Source organism: Fukomys damarensis, unplaced genomic scaffold (assembly GCF_012274545.1).
Source record: "Fukomys damarensis isolate Sample0158 unplaced genomic scaffold, DMR_v1.0_HiC HiC_scaffold_19, whole genome shotgun sequence".
In the NCBI taxonomy this organism is placed as follows: Eukaryota; Metazoa; Chordata; class Mammalia; order Rodentia; family Bathyergidae; genus Fukomys; species Fukomys damarensis.
The window spans coordinates 24,231,096-24,247,635 of NW_022900931.1; the positions used below are offsets into that span (position 1 = coordinate 24,231,096).

At 39.9% G+C, this 16,540-nt stretch overlaps 1 long non-coding RNA gene across 1 annotated transcript in view; it reads right to left on the minus strand.

The window, feature by feature from the left end:
• Positions 1-16,540, minus strand: part of LOC104850745 — a 54,376-nt gene that overhangs the window by 22,499 nt on the left and 15,337 nt on the right. Inside the window, exon 2 of the long non-coding RNA XR_004518079.1 lies at positions 11,821-11,886. This is a non-coding gene — a long non-coding RNA (uncharacterized LOC104850745). The remainder of the gene's footprint in view (positions 1-11,820; positions 11,887-16,540) is intronic.

Consider the following 16,540-nt stretch of genomic DNA (forward strand, 5'->3'; position numbering starts at 1 on the left):
TGTGAACCAAATCCTGGTAAATCAATTACATGGGTGGCTCTTTTGGAGCAAGTTGCCTGAGACTCTTCTCAAAGCAAAATCTGACACTTTTTGACTCTGGAGGTGGAAAAAGATGAGGTATTGTGCATTCCTTACATGTCCTCAAGCCACTACAATATTGTCTTGATATAAAGTACTTGGCTTCTCTTTAACATTAATCTTTTCATCAACCAAGCTCTTCCCAACCAAAAGTTTTTAAGTTCTTCCTCTCTCGGGAAACAAAAAAACTTTTAACATGATTCAGCTGTACTGTTTGCCCTTGATTCTCAATTTATAGCTGGCTATATGCCCCTAACAGTACCTATGCACATGCTACAGTCTGAACATTAGGCTTCCTTGAAGTTTCCTCTGCCATACTTGGTGGTCGAAAAGGGTAGCATTACAAAATAGCCAAACACTTTGGATCAGGACAATAGGAAAATCGGCTTAAGGGCATGCCAGGAACTAGTAAGGCCCCACTTTCCACAGGCTCAAAACTCCAAGAGTGAAAGACTCTGCTTCAAGAGAGCCCCAGGACACTGTACTCCAGAAGAGCAGCAGCCTAGGAAATTTGTTCCGTGTGATTCAGTTCATAGCGCTCAGCCATTCAGGCAGTCCTTGGAGACTGCAGCCAGGATAAAGGGAGCTCAGCTAATGTAACACACAAGGACCAAAATCCTACCAGTGGAAATAGATGCAAATGCACTCCACAGGAAGGATGTTGTGAAGGGTTTAATCACCACTCACACTCATAAATAACTAAGAACAGCAACTGAATTTGACATACAGTGGAACCTCAAATTATGATGGCCCTGCCATAAGAACTTGGATTACAACTGGAATTTTAGTTTTAACTTACAACTAAAGTCTTGAGTTATTACCTGAATGCCAGTCGCTTCTGCTTCCAGATAATCTCAAATACAGACTTAATCCTTAAAGAGTTCTGGAAAGAACATTATAATAGCCTTCATTTGTGGAGTTAATTGAGAAATCCTGGGCCAATGTCTCTCTAAGGACACTGAGATCTGCCTGTATACAGGAGAGAGACTTTAAAGATTGGGTAGAGGAGCCTGAGCTTTCAATTGGCCAACTTGAGTAACAACCAGCCCCTGCAAATGAACTGAGTTCATAAGTCAAGGGTTCAATGTATCTTCATATTCTTGTTCTATATTCTCTTGTTCTCCCCAAAGAGTAAATTCAGCAAAGCAAACTCGATGCCTGGGTGAAGAAGGTAAAAAATACAATCTTTTGATAATATTGGAAACTTATAAAATGGAAATCTGCTGATAAAGTAACTTGAACAAGTTGAAATTTTAAAATTACTCTCACGAATAAGTCCCCTAGATTTGTCTTTCCAAAATATGCTTACACTGACAAGTGTATGGCTTTGGGAAAGCCACCCAAAGATTAAGGTTTTATTCCTTCATTCAAAAAGTTTACATAGTTCTGTGTATCATAAAAGGGTTATTGTAAGGACTAACAGATGCAAAGCATCTATTGCCTTGCTAGGCATGATAGAGAACACTTTAATAGCAAAAACCCTATGAAATGTCACAATGTACATAACTTCTGCCCTTTGCTTTATTTAATTCAGAATTAACTGGCCCAGAGGCATCTACTCTCCCTCAAAAGTTTTGTAAATGAAAAGAACCATTGTTAGCTTTGCTGACCAAACATGCCCCTTCTCCTTGGCTAGAATAGATGGCTAAATGAATTTTAAAGGTCACCTCCCCTACCAAAGAAGTGCTACATCCTGGTTGAAATTCAAATGTCTCTCACCACCATGTTTTGAATATCAGCAATGTGAACTGCGAAAAATCACTGTAATCACCTGAATGAGATCAAGGCTGTAAAACCCTATAAAAGGGGAAGTTGTAGTCCAGTACTGGATCGATCAGGGCACTGCCATTAGGTGTGATCAATCCCAATCGATAAAGTAAACTTTTGTTATTTTACTTCCATTATGCTGCCTCTCTGTGTGTTCACTTGCAATTCCTTCTGTAACACACACAACAGAATAAAAAATAAATCTTTATGTATAAGTGCTTGCAAGAATAGAAATGTTTTGTTAACAAAAGGCAGACATTTAATCACTGAAAATATAATTACTCAAGGTTGTCTAAAGACAACTATGAACCCAATCATTTATAAAAACAAATTATAAGTCTGTTCCTAATTGTAAGGGCTTCCAATGGAAACTTCCCAGGTTCCTAAGAGAACAAATTTGAATCATATAACATTTTTATGATCTAGAATCAAGTCACACAGCTTCACTTCTGACCTACTGTGTTGCTTAAGTCAGTTAAAACGCACCACCAGGTTCAATGGGAAAGAAACAGATCCCATGATACAAAGTCATCATCCAGTGAGAGAGAAAATTGTGGACATTCTCCAGAATATACAATATGCCACACACACCAATTTCCAAGACATTGACTGTGTAAAAATGTGGGTCTTGAAATGATTAAACATGGTTGTAAACAATGGCCCCATCAATATTCTTACTCAGCAGGAGGGACTAGTCTCTGTTTTGAAAGAAACTCTCCATGTTTACCTAGAAAAAAATGTGAACGCTTGAGCAAAATCCCTCTTTTAAGGGCATCTTCTTTCCTTCCTTTGTGTAACTTTAGAGACTGAGGGAGCTCTGTGATGCTCTGTGGCGCACAGGAAGCAGTTGTGATGGCGCCTCTCTGTGAGCTCACAGGAAAAGTCACAGAGACCTCGGGACAGCTCTGTACACTGCTGACAACTGTGAGTAGAGGAGGGGCAGCACCTTCTGCACCAGTCCAGCCTCTAAGGGGCAACTCCAGCTCTGTGCACAGGACGGAAGGGGCTATAATAGATAACAATGAATTTTAAAGGTAACCTCCCTGGAAAAAAAAAAAGTGCTACATCTGGGTTGAAATTCAACTGTCTTGCCACCATGTTTTGAATATCAGCAATGTGAACTGTGCAAATGAAGTGTAATCACCTGAATGAGACCAAGGCTGTAAAACCTATAAAAGAAGGAGTTGTACCCGAATACTGGGTCGATCCGGGCACTGCTTTATGTGGGATCAATCTTTGTCCACAAATAAATCCTTTTTTATTTTACGTCCATTCTGTTGCCTCTCTGGGTGTCACTTACCAACTCCTTCTGTAACACTGACACAGGAATCTGAAGCACTAGAGCCACACGGTCCGAAGGCCTCCTAATCAGAGAAATAAATCCTCCCCTTGTGGTCAGCCTCTCTGAAAAGAGATCGATCCGAAGGTGGACACAAACTCCACTCCACGTGACTGCGCTGGCTGGTTTGTCTTTGCCTCAGCATGAACTCATAAGTCATGGCGTCACGTTCATTAATGAAATGTTCCTATTGTTCCTTATTTGGTGTTTATTCCTCTGATCACAACGTTTTGGTTACCAATGATGGCTTTTGTCAGAGGACAAAATTACACAAAGTTTAGTTACCAATGTAATTGTGGGGTGTTTTTTTTTTTCCACAGTTAATGGGTCACAGCAGCTTCTACTCTGTAAAACAGGAGACCTCCCCATGGGTAATGGCAGAACAGTAGATTTTTTTTAGGCTGGGAACAAGAAAGTAAAACATTAATAATAGTAAATTTAAGAGCCTACTACTACTGTTCCAGTTTACTTTTGTAAGGACTAAAACAAAACAGTATTTTTCAGACAGTGGATGGCTGAGATCTCCCACTTTGATAGAAAAGCAACTCTGTTTTGAGATTTGTTTCTTTATGTTTCAGGCTAATTATATGACATTTAGCATGAGTGGCTCTGTGAGGCAGGCAGGCAGGCACTAGCAGGTCTGAGAGACAAAAGGGGCAGGTTCCAAACCAACGTGCATTGCCAGTTAATTAATCAAGGAGAGATTTGAATGTATCATACATTTATAATCATATGTTGGGGCTCAGACCCAAAGCAATCCCACAGAGCACAGTGACATCTTACGGCTGGTGTGGTACATTCCTTCTGATACCTGGCCACTGGGTCATCCAGCTCCAGAAGCAGCCACATCCAGCTCCTAAACAAGGCACACAGTATTCCTGGCTGCCATGGCCTATAGCCCAGTGATATCAGAAGGGAACTGACCCTTAAACTGGTTGGGACTGGGACCTGGTTTAAATTAGGGACTTGTCTTTTGTAAACTTCTAATGTGATTAAAGACCCTTAGGAAACACTGACCATCTAAAAAAGGACAGAGTGGCATTTCACAATTCCTATTTTGTAACTTCTAAGGAAAATTTTGTAACTTCTGTATAAAAATGTTGATAAGCATTACTATTTTGCTAGTTCACTTGATACTAGAAATAACTTCTGTGACCATAAAAACATACCCAAATTCTCACTCCTCCAGATGCCTGGGAGCACTGCCCACTTCTCCCTTGAAGGTGTAACTCTCCATTTATTAACTTTATGATTAATTCTACCTCACTCGTGAAAGGCCTATGTGTTTTGATTGAATTTTTCGTCACAGGCACAAAGAACCAAGAAACAAGGACGTGAGGGGCCAATTCCTCACTGTGCCTGGTTCCAGCTTCCCAGCGACAGCCCCATTTTGGTTTGGTCCAATTTGTTGGGGCATCGTGCAGAAGCTGTGTCCACTCCAAGTGTCTCCCATAATTGTATTTATCCTTTTGAACATTTGTGTAAAATCCTTGAGAGAATGCAGTCCACCAAGGAGATGGCAAGAAGGACTACTGGGAGGATGACATCAAGGACTGGTGTGTGCTCCTTCACCAAGGTCCACACAACCCAATCCAACTAAAGCAAACAAAAGAAAATTAACATTAGGAGGAGGAAAAACTACAAAGAGTCTCTGAAATCAGAGGGCAGCTAGTAGAGAGGTTTTTACATTGGAGATCAAAGTGTATTTCCAGGTTTGCAATTTGGAGATCTCTGGTTAGGGCCCTGGCATGTTTAGTGGCCTCTCCTGAAGGCTTATGCAGCAGGTATGAGTGTTATCCATTGAAATTCACAAAAAAATCCACCTCTAGCTTGCAGGATTTCAAGAATAGGGCAATTTATAAACAGTGAAATTTAAGGGCAATGAATAGGACTAGGATCCGATATTTACAAAGAAAACTGAGTCTTCTATAGAAATATAATTGTCTGTATGTGCTCTGAATTTTATCAAAGGTAATCATAGTAAGTTTAATTTGTTGTGAAATACATTATTGACTTAATTATTTTCATAAGTTTGTCAAGAATATTAATTGATCCTATAGTCTTTTTTCAAATCTGTTTCTAAGGAATTTCAAATTAGATTTTAAAATCCTGTCCAGACTAGATAGCTCTGTCAAGGATACTTACAGATTTTGGTGATTTTTTTTTCCTTCAAGTACTCAAAATATTTTTAGAATTTTTAATTTGCTGGTTTCCATAAGACCAGCAGATTCACACAGCCAAGCACCAGAGCAGTCCAAGCTTTGGTAATGTAACCAGTATTTCTAATTATGTCCCATTTGAAAGAGAACAAATATTTTACTATATTCATGCAAATAACCATTCTCATACAAAAGAGATCATACACATATACTTTCTGAATTTAGAAGGATCACGTAGGAAAGAAAAGTAAATTCTTCAGACTTGATAATAAAAATATATGTTATCTAAAGAATGGGAAATTAGATTCATTCATAGGAAAATGGATACATATTGAGGATATGCTCCTAAGTGAAATAAATAAGTCACACATGTGTAAATACTGAATAGTTTCTCCCGTGTGAATAAACTATAATAGTACACAAGATCCTAATGATATAATTGACAATGTGAAATAGGAAGAAAGGGGCTAAAGGTGTAGGGAAAGTGAGAAGGGTAGGGGAAAGCTAATAAGAGAAAAGAAAAAATATGAGAAAATGAAAAAGTGGAAATGAAGTGTTTGTAAAGGGGGAGAGGGAGGGAAAGACGGGGTGACAGGAGGGCAGGGACAAGGGGAAAAATGAGAACTAAGACCTGTCATGTAAAGGTACAAGATCCCAATAATGAATGTAACTGTACTGTATACCTAAAATGTACCAATAAACTCAATGAGGAAAAAAAATATATGTTATCAAATTACTATAAATTGTAGACAGTTTAAGAAAAAAAGAGAAAGTTTTCTTAAATCTGGAAAATAACACATTAAGGGGTAAGCAATTTTAAGTCCATAAAGAACTTAATTATTTTTATTGGTTTATTCAGTTATATGTAATTTTAATTATTCTACTTGATGTCAGGTTAGCACTTTTGGAAAGCAATCATTAGAATTTTGGAAATTCATAACTAGTCCAATTTTATGATCATAAAGTTATCAGAAAAATAAAATAAAATAAAGTAATCAGAAACTTGTATTTGTCAGTGTTCTTTCTATGAAATCCTTGTTTAAAAAATATTGCAGAATTGTAATTATTTGTAAAGCCTTTCAGGAAAGCATCAGAATAAAATAATTAATTGTCTATGAAAGTAACTGTACTGTCTACCTAGAATGTACCAATAAATTTTTTAAAATTGTCTATGAAAGATAAGACTCAAAATGTCAAGGTTAAAAGTCTAAGGAGAGCTCATTGTAATGCAGTTAACAAAGAAATTTGGTCATTTATATGGCCTAAAATATTTTAACATAGTCACAAAATTATGACTAGTTACATAATTAAAATGAAGGGTTTTAGGAAATTTCATATAATTTCTGGGACACCGATATACTTTGTTTTTGCTCATTTTTTGTGGTACTTTGGATTGAACCCAAGGCCTTCACTCTGAGGCCTTCTTTTATGTTTTACTTTTTGAGACAGGGTCTCACTAAGTTGCACATGGTGGGTTTGAACTTGTGATCCTCTAGTCTCAGCCTGTCAGAGGCTGGAATTATTAGTTTGCACCATTACACCAAGCTGGAACACATATGAATAATTTATATCTATATAACACAAAAGTTATTTCTTATTTTATACTCTTTCCCATGCAATTTTTAACATGTCAAATAATCCTATTTAGTTTAATACCTCTCTTTTATAAGGAATGAGAATATATTCTTTTGGCATATTTCTCTTTTTTTGGTAGTGGGGGTCAAACTTGGGTCCTTGTGCTTGCAAGTCAGGTGTGAGAACTACTGAGCTAAATCCTTTTGGCATATTTCAAAGTTAGCATGAAGAAAATTTGGAATTTGATTTGGTGAACTTGTCAGAAGTGGCACAAATTAAATAGGATCACATCAATGTGAAACAATACCAAAGTGACAAAAAAATCTTTTTAAATGAATAACAGAAGTGACAGGGGCAGGGGGAATTAGCTGCTTTGAAAATAGAGAAAACTGAATTTTGTTAAATGATCCAGGGGTACCAGAATACAACATGAATCACAAGCAATTATGTCCATAAAACACAAAATATTTGTTCCTTAGGCAAATTACTTAAGAGGCAGAGAAAAATTTCTACATTTTTCAAATCAACAGTTTGAGTTTCAAATCAACTTTCTCATTTTTACACACAGAAAATCAGCTTCTAACTTTACACCAACACATTTTAGATCTGGTGTGAAAGGAAATAAGGAACACAGTGCATATAGCAAGATCGCTGTTGGGTTAAAACTGTGTCCGGAATAAAAGGAAAAAGCAGAACTTGAGCAGAGGTTATCACTATTGAGAATAAGTGTTATCTGTCCAGACACCGCTAATGTATTCAAGGTTTCTACAATAAAAAAATCTCTTTCTAGCAAATATTAATTTACATTAAAGACTTTAAGGTTGGTATATTTACAGTTTAACCAGTGCTGTCACGATGCTGCAGCAGAGGTGCTTACGAGCTCCGCTCCTGGGACAGGAAGCTCGGCTCACAGCAGGGCAGGACCCTGAAAGTCCCAGTCCTTCAAGGAGGCTTTTTTGTTCTTTCTCCCTGCGCCAGTGCTCTGTGAGGAGGCCCCAAATGGACTGGATGAGCAGCTGCTCCTGCCAATCTATGGACATCATGGCTCAGATGAGTTCACTTGCTTGGCCATATTCTGCTTATCTTCCCACATTAAAGTGCTGTGAAGGTGAAACGTACATGGGTCCAATGGAAGCTTCACTTCTGGAACCATCTGCACTAACGGGTGCTTCCCAAAGGTGCAGAAATTCCTTCTGAGGGAGCCCGATGAGCAAACGCAGACGTCACCACGTGGCATCCGGTGCAGTGGGAAAATAGGCCGTGTCTAAGTCCCTGTCACTCACACGCTCAGCTTGTTCTCTGCCTGTTACAAGGACCACCGCATCTCTAGATGTCCTCAGATGTTTTGGTCTGGGAAATAAATCCAGTCTTCCCCGAGGAGTCAAACACTCCGGACAGAAACCTGTCCAATATTTCTTCATGCATAGAACAGATTTTCTCTTCTAGAAAGATGGACTTTAAGTATTTGCCCTGTTCCCGCTGTCTTACTCAGAAAGAAGGGCATAAGCGTCCATGATACCAACAAAGATAAACACAATGAAATCCACATTGAGGTACACTGCTGTGCAATATCTGACAACAAAGGCAAAGGAAAAATTCTTGAGAGAAAGAGCTTATTTGTGTGGGGGAAACCGGATGAAAGCAGGGAACATGATCAGAATGCATGAACACTACAAAGAAGGGACACATTTATTAGGTGTTGTAACATAGTGTGAATTCTGATTTCCACATCTCGTGGATTATCTTTCAGAAATGAAAGGGAAATAACAAATTGACTAAAGGGAAACTAAGAGAACATCTTCACAGAAGATCTATCTTTATAAATATTTTGAAACACCAAGAAAGAACCATGAAAAGGAGGAAATATGGGCAAGTACAAAATACCTTCTATTTCCTCTTTATTTTGTTAAATATGTTGGATAGTTAAAGCAAAATGCATCACGCTCTCGCATGTGGTTCCAAGTATATAGTGGGAAATATTCAGCCAATTACCTTATAAACGAAGGAGAGTGAAGGGACAGTGAGGAGGAATAAATTTCTATGCATCTCTCAAGGTGGTAAATGCTGCCACACTGTTGGGGGAAACCCATGCCTGAAAGACTGACTGTGTGATTAGAATATTGGGCCTTTATGCCAGGAGCAGCCCAGCTAAGAAAGGGGATGCTGGAGATTGATTCAACCTCAAGACCGAAGATTCAATCCATCATGCTGCCTCTGTCTGAAACCCTAATAAAATCTATGGACATCATGGCTCAGATGAGTTCACTTGTTTGGCCATATTCTGCTTATCTTCCCACATTAAAGTGCTGTGAAGGTGAAATGTACATGGGTCCAATGGAAGCTTCACTTCTGGAACCATCTGAGACCACACTCTGTGTGTTTTTAGTTCTGATTTGTATACTTTTGATAGAATAAAATGGTAATCATAATATGAACCAATTCTGAGTGCAGTGAGTCTTTCTAGCAAGTTAGAACACGAGAAGGAGTCATAGAAACCCTTTCATTCTTAGTTCACTAAAGTGACGGGATTCTTCCAAACTCCTAAACTTGTGGATAGATCTGAAGTAAAGGCAGCCTGGAGGAAGGCATGGCTTTAACCTGTGAAATTTAAGCTAACTTCATATGCACAGTATTTCCTACATACAGTATTTGCTGGACCACTTGACAGTATATTTTTTATATAACTATTTGGACAAGATCCCAAAGAAAACTGTAACAAAAATAATTGGTACTATATAAAATAAGAAGCTTTGGTACAATAAAGAGAATAATCAACAAAGCAAAGCGACAACCTACAGAATGCATGAAAATATTTTCCTGAGAAGAAATTAATACCCAGTACATGCAAAGGCCTCAAAAAACTCAACAGCAAAAAAACAAACAAAATCCAACAGAGCAATGGGCAAATGGTCTGACTAGGCATTTCTCAAAAGTATGTAAATGGACACATGTGTATAAAAAACTGTTCACTATCACTAATCATCAGGGAAAAGCAAATCAAAACACAATGAGACATGACCTCACTCTGGTTTGATGGCTATTAGCAAAAAGCAAAAAACTAACAAACACTGATGACAATACAAAGAAAAAGGAAGTTGGATACACTGCCGGTGGACAAGTAAGTACAGCATTACAGAAAACAGTATGAAGATTTTTCAGAAAACCACAAACAGAAGGGATCTATGATCTGGCTATCATCCCTCTGTGCATATATCCAGACAGTCAAATCAGCGGGCAGAGACGTCTGCACTCTCACAGTACTGCACTGCCCGCAGGAGTGAAGTGTCCTAGGCAGGTGAACAGATAAAGAAACGGTGGCATATAGACACAGTGGGGTGTAATTCCACCAAGCAAATAAGAAAATTCCGCTGCCACTGATGGCACCAATATGGGTGGAACAGTCAGACATCACGTTGAGTGAAAATTATCAGACACAGAGAATACTGCATTTTCACCTACACGTGACAGAGAAAAAGTAGAGGTCATAGAAATCAAAAACAGTGGCTCCTGATTCTGAAAAGAGAGTGGGGTGAAAGGGATGGACAAGACCAGGGTTAAAGGGTACAGGGGTGGGGCTGGGACTGGCACAGCATGGAGGCCTCGATGCTGGGTCTCAGGGTTCACTCGGCTTTGCACCAGGATGGTGAACTGGCAGCCGTACTGTAGCGCTGGTTTCTGAGGAAAAGGTGGGCTCTCTCCTACTGTCAGGAGCCAGACCAGGCAGGGACACCTGTGCTCTGACTTCCTGCAGTTCCGCCCGCCTCTGCCCCCACCTGGCAGCACCACACAGAGGTCTTCAGTGAGCAGCCCAGAGCCTGCAGCCTCCCCTTCTAGAAGGAAGCTGTCGGCGGAGCTGGAGCCTGCTGGGCTGCTGGAGGATGCAGCCCTGGACCAGCAGGGGACCTGGGACTTAGGTTCTGCAGGAACCGGATGTTCACTTCCATTTGTATCCAGGCCCTTTCGCCGTATACAACTAGTTATTGGATTTCTTTGGATTAGTGAGAAAAATACAATAGAATAGGGCCTTGCTATTCTAGTTTAATATACTTAAGGAAATCACTCTGTTGTTGAGGAAGAGGTAACAATTATAAATACATATGCACTAAATACCGGTGTACCCAACTTCATGAAACAAACGCTCTTGGACATAAAAGATCAGATCAACACAGGAGCTCCAGTGGCGCAATCGGTTAGCGCGCGGTACTTACAACAGATCAACACAGTTATACATGTGGTACCTCAATACTTCACTATCCACAGGTAGAATGATCAACAAAAAACAAAAAATCAACAACAACAAAAAATATCAATTGAATCACATCCTTGAAGAAATGGATTTAATAAATATCTACTGAGAATTCTACCCAATAACAACAGAATAAATTTTCTCAGCGGCACATGGAATTTTCTCCAAAATAGACCACATAATAGTTCCTAAAGCATGTTTAAATAAATAGAAAAAATCCAAATTAATCCATGTGTATTATCAGATCAAACTGTTATAAAACTAAAATTCAATTGCAGGTATATGCAAACATAAGGAAGCTTAAACAACACATTTCTGAATACTCTATGGGTCACAAAAGAAATTAGACAGTTTGTAGAATCAAACAGTAATGCTAGTACAACACACTGGAATCTATGGGACACAGTGAAAGCAGTTCTAAGAGGGAAGTTTGTAGCTGTGAATACCCACAATAGAGGAACAAACTGAGCCCAGATAAATAACCTAATATCCTAGAAAAACAAGAAAAGTCCAAATCTGAAGCAAATACAAGGAAGGAAATTATAAAAGTCAGAGCAGGCATTAATGAAATTCAACCAAAAAAATACAAAGAACCAATGAATTGATGAGCTTGTTCTTTGAAAGAGTAAACAAAATAAATGCTTAGCCAATCTTACCGCGACCAGGTCCTGTTCCAAATGCCTTCATTTTTTTCAGTCAATGATTAGGTCGAGCCTGATTACCTGGAGAAAAGCCACAATCACGTTTATATTTTTAATTTGTCTTCTTGTCACAAGTTTATCAAGTGAGCACCTGTATCATCACTTTGCATATGAGGAAACTGGGGGAAACAAAGGTTAAATAACTTCAAAGTCTAAGTGTCCATTAGTCACAGAGCAAAATTTTGCAGAGAGGCAGGATCTCCTTCCAAATGAATGTTTCTGATCACTGATCACTATCCTCTACTGATCATTAATATCTGCTATGGGTGGAACTAGGGTGGAAGTGTGCCATTAACAAATTTATTCTCAATAAAATATTTATCTATTGATGTTTGAGTAATGTATCCTTTAGACTTCATTTTTCTCCTGCTCAAATACCTAATTTTGTACATTCTCAAACTTTGGATCAGGTAAAGGTTCAGATTCCATGAACAAAACGCCCCTCAGACAGTTTTATTTATTTCTATTCAAAGGCTTCCTTTCCACCAGAAGTCTGAGCCTATTTTCTACGACATGCTGAAGTTGCTGAGGGGGAGCCCGCCCTCTGGTGGTCACACGCTGACATGCAGCCAATTGCAGCTTCTACACAGCGCTCCACGTTTCCTTCCTAACGCAGGTGCATTGGACCGAACACACATAGAACAGATATTGAATTAAAATGTTTGCTTTAAACTGTAGTGCGTCTTAATGTACTTTTTGCTTAGTTGAGGGGCGATGCCATCGTTATATTAATGGATCAAAATATGAGGTCACATTTGACAATTGTTTTCCTACTGGGTAGACACAGGCAATACGAGTATATTTGGCCTTTTTAAAATATCTGCTCTCCACATATCTTGTGTCTTTCAAAGGAGATTGAAAAATGACAGTCCTGGAAATTTTTAAAAAATAAATGTACGACCATGAAACTCCTGTGAAAGCTATCACAAGGTGGTACATCTCCAGGATGAAGGACTCAAAATAAAAAGGTTTTCTCAATAAAAATGTAACTGGTGGGACACTTTTGAGTATAAGTAATAAATCACAGACCACTTATGTTTGCTTTACATTCAACTAAGAGGCAATGAGAGAAATACTTGGAAAAGACTTTGCTGCTGGTGTGAAGATCTCTTTCGTGTCTGTTTTTCAGTGATGTGCTCTGGGCATGGCTAACTATAGGCCGTGTCTCTGTCCCAAGATCCAACCTCCTCTGTTGAATGGGGAGAGGAGGCTGCCAGGTAATCGGCCCAGCACCCAGCTTTCTGGGCATGAACTACAGTGCTGTTGACACAAAAGCAACCAGGTATCAACATACAGAGAAAACCAATTAATAGCAACAACTATGCCACCCAGCAACAGAACCAAAGATAATACTTTCAAAGATAAGCTCGATATTGACATACCCAAGAATCGGTATTGTGCCACCTTTAACCACAGAAAACAGTGTACAGAATAAACACTAACACAAGTCAAATATTGACACACAGTAAATATATACCAAGTGCAACAGCTATAACCCCACTAACAATAGAAAAGTATTCAGAAGTAGAAGCACAGAGTTAACTAGCTAAAGATTAATAAAGCTTAATAGTTATACTACTAAAGATAGAGAGAGTACAGGAGGATGAAGAACAGTAAATTTTCAAAAATTAGTCAATGGAAGATAAGAATGAGGAGAGAAAAATGAAATAAACTTATTATGGAATAAAAAGTTATAATACAATTAGATAAAAGTAGCAGAAAAGAACCAACAAGAAATCAGAAAAATACAGGAAGCAAAGTAAGTGAAAAAGAAAATAAGAAGGAAAAAGAATTAAAAGAAGGATGAATAAAAGGAGAAACCACAAACTTCAAACACCAATGGGGGAAAAAAAAGAAAGAAGAGGCTAAATATTTTTTCTGTATTTTTCAGTATTTTCTATGACCTGCAGTCTTAGAATCCAGCCAGTCATGATTTTCTCTGCCAAGCATTATGCTTGTGGGTGTGTGAGTGTCCCCTCCCCTTATTCCAGAGGCCCCTCTGTCCATACACCCAAGATTATGGCAAGCTTCCAAGCAAGGCATGTGCCTGCTCCCACTGGTGACCACTAGTTTCTGTTGAAGGTAGTCAGTGGGACAGGGGTTCATGCACACCACTGGACTTAGTGCCAGTACCTTCTGATCCAGCCACCTCTGAAAGCTGCGTTTGCCAGCCTGGCTTCTCACCACTGAAGGCAGGGCCCCATGTCCTTCCTAGCCTGAGCTTAAACTTCTCAGAGGTTTACGCCTAGCCCACACGCTCTCCATGGCTGTCTTTTATGGCCATCTCTCAGTCGCTGTGGTAGGGTAACCCTGGAAACCCTGAAATGCAGTTGTTCCGTAGTTGTTCTGTGGCACAGTCTTAAAACAATTACTCCTTCGCAAATGGTTCCTGATTAAACCATCTCCAATATGGCAGGTGCTACACTAGATTACCTCTTCAACTTTATCCTGCCATGAAAGAGTCATTCTGAAGTAAAACTGTTTTGTAGTTTACAATAAACCTGAGTGTTCTGGGGGACAGTGCTGCTGGCCTAGTCCATAATTTCTCCCTGGAGCTGCTGACTCTCAGGGTTCGCCTTCTTTCCTAGGACATTGGCTTCATACACAGTCACAGGTACCAGTTTGTTGGTGCCTCTGATGCTGCATCCCAAGATGAAACAAAACACAGAGTGGGCTCAGAGTTAGTGGGTAGTGATGGCCATGGCACAGAGTCCTCAAGGATCAAGTTGTCTGTTGTTATTGTGTGGGTGTGTGTGTGTGTGTGTGTGCATGTGATTTGTTTTGGCAATCTGTGGCAAACTGTAAACTCCAAAGGGTTTTTGGTGGCTCTGTCCCCATGGAACTGCTGATGGCTATAGCTACCAAGGCTTCTCTCTTGGGCTGGTTCTGCTCTTTCCTTGCAGCTTTCTTCAGACAATCTATGTTCCTGGCTTCTCCAGACTTCTGGGGTCTCCACTGCACCTTCAGCTTCACACTCACAGCTTCACGCACTGTCCTTTCAGGGGCTCCCTGCCTGGTCTCCCAGGCCTTCCGGAATCTGAGTGGAAGCCTTCCTGACCCCACAACTCTTGCACCTAAAACCAGCTCCACATGGATGATGGCAAGGTCTGCCTCCAGCTGGAGCAGTAGCCAGGTTTCCTTCTCTCTTTGCCCAAGCTGCTTCTTGTCCCACTGATGATACTTTTCAGGCTGTTGGCCATCCTATTCTTGGCTGCATTTATCAGTAGGTATGGGTCAACAAGCAACATCTTCTGTACACCAACATGGAATGCATTAGAAACTGGCATTTAACGTGGGCATGGTGGCGCACGCCTGTAATCCCAGCACTCGGGAGGCTGAGGCAGGAGGATCGCTGTGAGTTCGAGACCAGACTGGGCTACACAGTGAGGTCCAGGTTAGTTTCAACTACATAGTGAGACCCTGCCTCAAAAAAAAAAAAAAGAAAAGAAAAAGAAAGAAAGAAAGAAAAAAGAAACTGACACTTAACAATAGGATCATCCAGACATCAAAAAAAGAATTTTTCTCTGGGGAGACATAACTCATGGAAATCCAATGGAGATTTTGCTCTTTGTTTGGATTTAGTTCTTCTCCTCTAGGAGTAATGGAATCTACACTTATTACAGAAATTGCAGAGTAGAAGTGTGTTTGTGTGTGTGTGTGTGTGTGTGTGCTGTAGCAACGTCTATGAGGCATCATCTCTTTATATTATTAGACTTCATATGAGTGAGGACAAATCTATATTTCCTTAGCAGTAAATATCAAATCAACATCATCTGAGTGCACAGATATTTATGTTTATGATCAACAAGTGGACAAGAAGCAGATGGGTAACAATATTCCAAGAAGAATTCCCAAGCAGTTTCCTTATGATCATTTCTGGCCTACCCAAAACTGTGTGACATATAAAACCCAATTTGGCAAACTGAGGGATTGCTTCATATCTTGGCTTCAGAAATCATCAAATTCTCACAAGGCATAAAAATCAGTACATTCCAGTTGGATACTTTAGTCATCCATTTCATCCTTCAGTTGGCACTAATGGCCACTTACTGTACATCAGGCACTGGAGTACTCAGAGTTCACAAAGTCAAAGCCCCAGGTGTCACGAAGTTGGGGGACGAGTCTAGTAAACTGATGCTTATGACCTTGTATGTGAAATAAGCACAAGAGCCACATCCTGGAAAAGGCAGCATCTAGAGCTGTGTGTACCAAGAATAGCAGAGCATGTGAGAGCAGGGAAAAACTGGTGGAGATTTAAGTACGCGTGACTGGAACACACAGTACAAGGAAAGAAGAAAAAACACTCTGGGTGTAAAACACAAATGGGACTCAAATCGTGAAAATCTTTCCATATCATTAGGGAGAGTTTGGAGTTTTGTTTTCTACTAAAGGTTATTTTTCCAACCACCCTTTGCTGCTTAATAAACCAGTCCAAGACTTAGAGGATGAAAACAACTCTTCCCTACCCGGTGCATCTGTGTTTTGTCGATTTAGATTCGTCTCCGTGAGGAGGGCCCGGAGATCCTGGCTCAGCTCTCGCTCATGTGTAGTCCGGAAGTGTCACAGGGCACACCGCTGAGGAAGAGAAGTCAGCGGAAGTGACAAAGGCAGCTGGGCTACGTTTCTACCACTCTCCATCTGGCCAGCCTGGTGCATTCGCCTGGCACCTTGCGAC